Consider the following 9,290-nt stretch of genomic DNA (forward strand, 5'->3'; position numbering starts at 1 on the left):
TTTCTCTCATACAGTGTTGCAAACCATCGATCTCTTGTTCTTTCAGCTGAACTGTATGCACAAGCTCACTGATCTTTGTTTCGAGAACCTCATTGGCAGAAACATGGGAATCTACACTGCTGGTAAGCATGAGATCTTCATGCGCTTCAACCAAGCATTTTGGAGTCATGCTACTTTCTTGAAGTGATGCTGCCAAACGTTCCTCTAACTGACTCTTCTCTTTCTGAATATCAGCAATGGTGTTCTCCATTTCTCTCGTATAGTGTTGCAAACCATCGATCTCTTGTTCTTTCAGCTGAACTGTACGCTTCAACACATCTAAGTCAGTTTCAGTATCATCAGGTTCTTCACTTCTCAGTCTGTAATGTTTTGAACTACCAGTGTCAGCCCCCTCCAGTTCAGTGGCATGGGAGAGCTTTTCCCTCAGCTCAGATAATTCAAGTGTTCTCTCTTTTAACTCCTCTTGGCTTTTCTGGAACTTCTCTTCTAGCCCACTGAACTCGGACCTAAAATTCTCCAGATTCAACTCAAGGTCAGCACATTTTTTCTCTAGGTGTTTTATCTTATATGTTGGGCTCCCCACATTGGGCATTTCTTCACTATTAGAAATGCAGGGATCCTCTTCTTTCGCCACCCCACTCGCTTCTTTCAACTTGTATATAAGCCTGAAATTTTCCTCCGTTAATTCAGAACAGTCATTCTCAAGCTCCTGCATTTTGACCTTCAAAAAATCATTTTCTTTTTCCAATTCAAGATAAATAGCATCTGGGCCTGCACCATCTGCATTCTCCATTTTGAGAACACGGTTCAGTTTCTCCCTCAACACTGTGATTTCATCTTCTTTTTGTGACAGTATTCTAGCCCATTCTGCAGCTTCTTGAACTGTCGATTCACTTTTGGAGACCTCGTGGTCAGCCACATCACTCACTTGGGGAAGTTTGGACATTTCCACTCTCTGCAGTTCTATCGTTTCTTCCAGTTCTTGGAGAATGGAAACAAGCTCTATATTGGTCTCTTGGGTCTTGTTCAGTTGGGCTGTTACTTGTTCAATTTCTTGCCTCAAGGAATCCTGTTCAGAAAGTGAAGCAGAAAGTTGCCGTTCTAGCTCAGCCTGTTGCTTGGATTTGTCAGCACACTCATTCTTCAATGTCTTCCGTTCAATTTTCAACTTGCGAGAATGTCTCTCCCACATTTTTGCCGCGTTACGTAATTCCTCAAGTTGTTCTTCGGCGGTGTCAAGGTGATTTTTGGATGAATCATCACCATGAGACTTTGATGCTGACAAACTTGCATCCTGAAATTACAGATGCAGTCTGCAGTTATACATAGTACACTGAAAAATCGCATGTGCATTCGACTAATGCATGGACTAGGAGTTATCTCCATTGCATACAAAAGAAATAGTGTGCTGATTGCTGAAAAAGGAGGTTATTTTCCTTCGTTCGCTGTTATCCATATTCAGATATCTAGTTATCTATAATGCCAGTCTCCTCATATAATGGATAAATGAACGAGACAAGTTCAGTAGAACCACGGGACTGGGGCTCCACGTCTCTTTGCCGTTACTTCCTTCATTCCTAAATATAAGCTTTTTTAGAGATTCCAATACGAACTACGTACGGAGCAAAATGAGTGAAACTACACTCTAAAATACGTCTATATATATCCGTATGTGGTCCGCACTGAAATCTCTAGAAAGGCTTATACTTAGAAACGGAGGGAGTAGATGGCAACTCGAGATCTGCACTGTGCAGAGTCATTTGGCCAAGGACCGCTAATCAAGTACAGTAATTTCTTAACCTATGGCGTTGCATACTCTTCTTTGCTGCTCCTTGTCAGAACAGTGAATTATTAAACAATAGTTTCTCTCTCGGACGAGTATTGCTGTTGTGGCAGAAGGCTGTGTCAGCCCAAGCATTGTGCAGCACAACAATTTAAAATATCTGTCCCATGCGTTAAGCCATTCTAGCTAAACAGCCCGCAAATCACACATATTGGCACACATCTCCAGGCCGTTCTTTTTAAAATTAATGACATCTAGAGGTGGAGCCGGGCTCCATGGTTCTAAAAGATGGCTCTCACTGAATGGACATCAACAAGTAGATAATATTAGGCAAATAATTGCAAGAGGTGTGGCAACCATAGGTTAGATAAGAAAAACAATCTTTTGTTTGCTTGTTCACTTAGAACAGACATTGACCAGTGGGTTAGAAAAGGAGCTGAAATACGAATGTTGATTGGATCTATCTCAGACAGAAGAACACAAAACAAACACCCTCTATTGAACAGACATCGGTAGGTACATAATAAAACGGATATGCATTCCCAGAATACACATGTTTAATATAAAAAAACATATCAGTCCAAGTGAAAAATTCTGACTGCAGACATTGAGATCTAAGAACAAGATAACTAACAACCCAAGATCATCAATATGAAAGTGTTCTTTGAAAATGGAAGAAGTTTATAAATGTAAATTGTGACTTGGTCGTCCTTGTGCACATTGGGCATATAACTGCCGGGGAGTTTGTTTCAAAGATTTCGAGTGCAGGGGGATTAAAATGAGAAGCAATAGATAGCTACAACAAGCCAAACTATACTTTTCAGCTAATTTTTCGCCTACTTTAACTCAAACTCGCAACTCATCAGTGGACAAAACTGTTCAAGCAGGAACTAATATAACATATGAAGGCATTCAAAATGTTTTATGTTGGGCTGCGTATGTGTATGTTTATGCGTGAGAGTCTAGCCCAAGTGGCCCATGTGTACTTGTACATATTTATGTGTACCAATGGAAGAGAAAGAAGAGATTCCACAAACTTCCCCAAAATCCACCTTTTATTTCATTTGATATACCTGTCATTTATGAGGACCAGCAAAATATTTTCGAAATAAAAGAAAACTTGGACACATATGAATTTTAGCCAAGGCATCATACCCTATTTCCAGATTCATCTGCATTATCAGCTTCTAAATTATTTTCTGATAAAGATTGAGCACCCTTGTTCAACTTCAACAGAATGTCAAAGACGTCTGGCTTTTTGTCCATCTCATCATTGGTTGGACTCTCCTTAAGATTAGAAGATAGCTCTTTCCATGATTTCCCACTGCGCATAATGCCAACATGACAACAGAAAATAAGTCCTATGAGCAGTCAAGATACAACAAATGGTAGAAGTTTTGGTAGTCAAATAGGTTGCCATCAAAGATTAAAGATACAAATGTTTGCAACCACCAGAGTGAAAATAGGAAATATGGACATGTCAATGTAAAACATGGTCAGGTTACCTTGATTTAGATTTTGCGCCAAGACATTGAATCTTAAGCTGCAATTAAGAGACACCAGAGATCATCATAAACATAATAAACGGAGATTTAGTCAGAGTTTATCAAGAATTTTAGCTGACAGCTAGAGATAACTTTCATCTAGAAATTACCTTAAACCCACCCCGGCAATGCGAATCAAAACTTGTGAACAGTAACAAAAATAGGTCTAAATAACATCATTACCCCATGAGCGTCTTGAAACATTACGATTTGGCATTAACTATTATTTTATCTGAGACCTGCTGTTTAGTTGATGAAAAACAAAAATATCATACAGAGAAATAATAATTTGGAAAATTTATTTATGAGTTCATCTGTAAGAGCTAAAATTATTAAATCTAATGCTTCCTGCTGGGCTATACAAGTGCATACTGCTAGTAATACTAGGTTACAAACAGAGGCTCGCAACCATTAACCAACATGCATATGATAGTCTAGACTCTAGAGAAAGTTAAGCATTTATTGTACATGCAAGAATCAACTAATATAGATGGCACATGGCAGGTCAACAGAATATGAGCAAAATCCTAGAGAAAGTTAATCACTTCAGGGAACTAACAGTATAACTAGATGGACCAAAGCCGTTGTTAAATTTGAAGATCATATGGGATCCAATAAACCATCAGAAATTCTCTGGGTAAAAACAAGTACAGCTAAATGAAATCTACCTGTAAAACTGTGCCAGAATTGCACTTCTTCAATGGCAAAGAGATGTCAGTGGAGTCTGATGAACTGAGATAGTTCGTCAGATTTAGGTACGCTTCCCCAAGAACAGCAGTTCTTGTTGATCCCTGTAACAGGAGATATGTTGTTAGTAAGCCAACGGAATAATAAAGGAATGGAAATTTGATAGGCAAGTGAATGAGGTGGAAAAACATGCTGGCAATAGCCATACCATGGAAACAACAATCTTGCACTGGCACTCCTGAAATTCTTGTGACACTTCATCTTTAGGAAACCGAATTGCTTGCAGGATGGAGTCATGCCATTGACAGGCTCCATTAATAGCAGCCGCTTTACTTGACTTGGCAATTGTTTTTCCACTGTCTACTGACGTGATTGTAATGAGCAGCCTGTCTGATACTACTGGTACCTGTTGAGCAAGCACCAATAAGAAATTCATCAACAAACCTGTGTCATCCATTTGTATCGGTATGTTCTTTCCTTTGAATGATCTGCCGCACTGCCATGTGTTTCCATATCATACCAACCAAAATAACTACAGCTATTCAAACAATTACTATTAGATCTTGCAAATCGTCAAGTGTCACCGAATGAAGTAGCAAAAATCCTCAATTTGTTCTATCAGCCCATCTCCAATCGAACTACTTTAAAATGCATGTGTGCTGCTAGGATTGCCATCGAAGCATGTCCTGCCTAGTATAAATGGGAAACTCACAACCTTCAGATGCCTCAACAGCCGAATGTTGACGGCATGATCGCAGCGAAGCTTAAATATGTCTACTTTGCTAATAACTCTAAATAAATTGATCTCCGAACACATGAGCAGATCAGCATTCTCTGTGCGACCGGCATCGCCTTTCTCTGACAGCGACGAAAACACACAAAACGTGGCTAAGGACGAAGCTTCTCCCGGTGTAGGACCAGAATAGGCATGTACATTTATCGATCTTCCTGAACACGCACGTTTCAATCACACGTCCATGCTGCTCAACCCATCACCAATGAATTTCCGGATCCACCCCACTAGTACAAATTACCATTCGAAATCTATCGATGCGATAGGAAATTAATTTAAGATTCAACCCATCATGCGAAGCTTTCCCTAACCCAGAGACGGGAAACGCATTGAGATTCCCGGGGTAATGATACACCCTAGCAACCCCCGAACCAGCAATCCCAAATCGGTCGAAATGCAGCGGTGCGTGAAGAGGATGCGTTCCCGATCAACATCACCTGAACGGCGTGGAAGCTGGAGAACCTGAACTCCATCCGCACGCCGAGCCGAACCGACGAGCGGCCCCCATTCTGCCTCGACCTCCCGCCGCCCCTCCCTCCCCTGCCGGCATCTCCGGACTCGTCCATTGGCGCCGCCCGATCACCCCACGTCGCTCAGGCGCGGCCCGGCCGGTCGCGCCCTCTTCCCCGTCGCCCCTGCCGCGGCATGGCACGGACCGCTCTGTTCGTCGACGGGGCGGAAGAGGAGCGAAATGGATTGGGGAGGAAATCGCGGGAGGCGGCGAGGAGTTGGCGCCTAGTTTAGCAAATGGGCCGGGAGCTTAACAAGGGTGGGGAACTTCTCGTCTCGCCTTTTTTGCTTTTCTTTTCCAGTTTTTTCTTTTAAAAAAAACTTTTCCTTTCCGAATTTAATTTCTTGCTCGCTTTCTGCAATCCAAGAACGGCGATAAAACATTTCCTGAAAAATTATAGAAAGACAATACCCCCTCCATTCTATATTCCTTTTCATGCAACCGTGGCACATCATCAAGTCATGCATATTACGCATAAATGACGATCTTTTTTCATTTATACATCCACAGTCATGTCAAAACAGCAAGCCACTGCATTTCACTCCTAAGTTAAGTTATACTAGTTTTTAGTTAACATTTGTGTTGTCATGTACGATATATATGTTGGACGCTCGGAGCATATCTATGTAGTTCAATGCTTTACGCTTTTTGTTACAAATTGCATCAAATGTTCTTCCTTTTTATCACCATTTTATTACATCTTCCTATGTTTTATTGTTTCAAAACTGAAAATAGAGAACACTCTTAAATATGTGTTTGCATTAGTTTTAATTATTCTTGTGGCGCTGATATATGTATTTCATGCAACGTCGGGGCTTTGATGACCGTTGGTGCTCCTGGATCATGCATCTAGTTCGATCTGGTATCACGGCGATCTATATTAACAGCGAGGTGGGACCATTCTTTAAGTCCTCTGCAGGAGTAAAACAGGGAGACCCGATATCCCCACTCCACTTCAACCTCGCCATTGATGCATTAGCGGGGATTCTGGATAAGGCTAGGAGGGTCGGCCACCTCTCGGGTGTAGTTGGACACTTGATCCCTGGCGGAGGGGTCACCCACCTACATATGCCGATGACACAATGATTATGGTGGAGGGGACTGACCTCGACATCGTGAATCTTAAGTTCCCACTCTTGTGTTTTGAGGCTATGTCTTGGACTAAAGATTAACTTTCATAAGAGCGAGGTCATCATCTTGGGCTTCTTGGGGAAAGAGCAACAGAGGATTGCGTTCAACCTCAACTGTCGACTGGCCACATTCCCCATCACATACTTGGGGATGCCAATGGCTGACTCGAAGATCCTGGTAAGTGCGTTCGGCCCTCTGTGGGACGAGTGGCATCTAGGACTGAACCCTGGCGTGGATAGTTTACCTCCAGGGGGCAAATCGATCCTCATTGGTGCAAACCCAGCGAGCCTTCCCATGTACATGATAGGGTTGTATATCCTACCGGAGGGCGTCCATAGCTCCTTCGATAAGGACCTTGCTAGATTCTTTTGGCAGGCTGCTGATGGCCGCCAAAAGTACCACATGGTTAAGTGGACAGACATTTGTCTGCCCAAAGACCAAGGTGGCTTGGGCATTGTGGCCTCCCGGCGTATGAACGTCACATTAATGTTGCGATGAGAGTTTGGCGAATCTTGCGCGGGGATGGAGGGCTATGGCTTCAGCTCATTCAGACAAAATACCTTAGGGGTGAGCCTCTCTTGGCACGATCACAGTTTTGGCAAGCCATTCAGAATATCAAGGAGGAAAATGGATTTCCTTCTCCATAGGAAATGGAGACACTACCCAATTTTGGTTGGACCCCTGGTTGGGTACCGAACCGCTACGTGTGAGGTTCCCTGGTCTCTTCTCGATCTGTGTGGATTCGTCCGCACTTTTCTCATCGACGGTATGCGATGGACAGTGGAATGTTCGGTTTCGCCACACCTTTGGACAAGCAGAGAGTGATGATTGGTCTAGTCTGCGGGCTGCTCTACCACAAATGATGTTGGATTATCCGGACACTATGTTGTGGAGGCTCGCCCCGATGATGGAATTTTCGGTGCGCTCGGCATATCATGCTCTATGCCAGTCACCTTCCACACCTTGGTTAGCTCCAATGTGGAAAGCTCCCATCCCCCTAAAGATTAAGATATTCATGTGGCAGCTACTGCAAAATCACCTCCCCTCAGGGACAGAGGTACTTAAGCGGCACGGCCCGGGGAACAGCTTGTGCCCCCTCTACGCGGTACTGGAGACGAGGACGCATATCCTATTCTCTTGTACGGCGGCAAGGGTGATGTGGACGTTTGTCTACGAGGCACTGGGGCCCGATTGGGAGGCCCTGGACCTTGTGGACTTTCTCCAGTATATGGCTACCCACCCGTCGCAACATCACCGCCTCTTTTGGCTAGTTTTTGCAGCGTTGTCTCGGACACTTTGGACGACTCATAATAAATGGTGATTGAGAAGGCCTTCTCGAGAAAGGCATATGACTCCTTCTTTAAATTCCTTACCTTTCTGCAGCACTGGCGCCCGCTCTCGAGGCAGCGTGACCATGACCGTCTCGACCGCATGATGGATGCGCTACTAGCTACAGCGCGTCGGCTCTTGGCATCTTAGTGTCGCTTGGTGACTGCCACTAGGTGGCTTTTTTCCTTTTTCTGTTATGCTTTCTTGGGCATCTCTGTGTTGTGGCCCCAGCGGACGGTTTTTGTTTGAGGTTCAGATGCTTGTTGTATGGACCATTGATTTATCTATAAAGCGGGGCGAGAGCCTATTTCGAGGATCTATGTATTTATTTTAACAAGTTTCTCGCCACAACGCGCGTGGTATCGTCTAGTCCGTATATGTGGGACGTATCATATGTCTCTGAGACAAGATTTTGAGCGAGAATTATACGTCGTTTGCATGACATAAAATCAAATATAATTCAATTCCTTTTGCAATGCCCTATTTGTGTAGCTATCAAATCCACGGTGGTCTGAAAAAATCCCAACCATCGCTTGGGATTCTCAAGGTGACTTAGGACTAAGGGTCTACAACAGTCGAATCCGTCAATCTCCTAGCTTTGGGCACTAGTAGGCGGGAAGACTATGGATATTCACACCTGCAGGGAGATTCATTATAGGTTGTTAGGTTTTGGTGTCCTCTATCGCTCGTCCTGGTAATAGAGGTGAATGCCCAATGAATTGTAGCGTCGCTTGGTCATGCATGGCATCGAGGTGGGTGAGGGTTGGGTTTCCCATATGTGAACTCTCGAGATTTGGGGAAGATTCTTCAACCATGTTGCTTGTGCCTAAGTTCATGGTTGTGCTGATGGTATCTTCAATAAGTTTTGCGACAACACTTTAGTGTGACATGGGGTTGGTCTCCTCCTTTGGCCTTAGTTTACTTCTCCAAGTCAACTGTTCATGCCTGCGGTCATCATCGCTCGCGTCTCTTGGCAACATCCAGTTACTTCCCGACCACAGTTACAACTCTCTAGTTTTCGGCAAGATGCACTAAGTATGAGATCGAGGCAGACCATATGCTTGTACGGTTCGGAGACAACGACGAATTCTCCATGGGCCTCGTCCTATTTTGTTCTATATGTGTGTTTGTGTAAGACACATGAATGTTTAATATATGGCCTCTAGGCTTATGAAAAAAGAACATTGCTACTCTTGATTTGACAGGAAAAGCGAACACTCCTTCGACCTTTACTTCTTTTGAATTGGGGAAAAGGATTTGCCTTCAATGTTTGATATAGATGGAGCACAAATAGAGGTGGTTGGAGGCTAAACGAAAATGTTGCAAAGAATTAGGAAGATATTCTAGTTAGATGTTTTGCTCCAGCTGAATCCCAATTTTTATGGGTTAGGAGTTTCCACATCACAAATTTGTTGCCAGAAATGTGACAGTTGCGCTCCTCCAAATTTACTAATTCACGAGGATGATGGTTGGTCTAATGCCATTTCTAGGGTTTCTCGAGAAAGTTTGCAA

This window comes from Triticum dicoccoides, chromosome 1B (assembly GCF_002162155.2).
Source record: "Triticum dicoccoides isolate Atlit2015 ecotype Zavitan chromosome 1B, WEW_v2.0, whole genome shotgun sequence".
Taxonomy (NCBI): Eukaryota; Viridiplantae; Streptophyta; class Magnoliopsida; order Poales; family Poaceae; genus Triticum; species Triticum dicoccoides.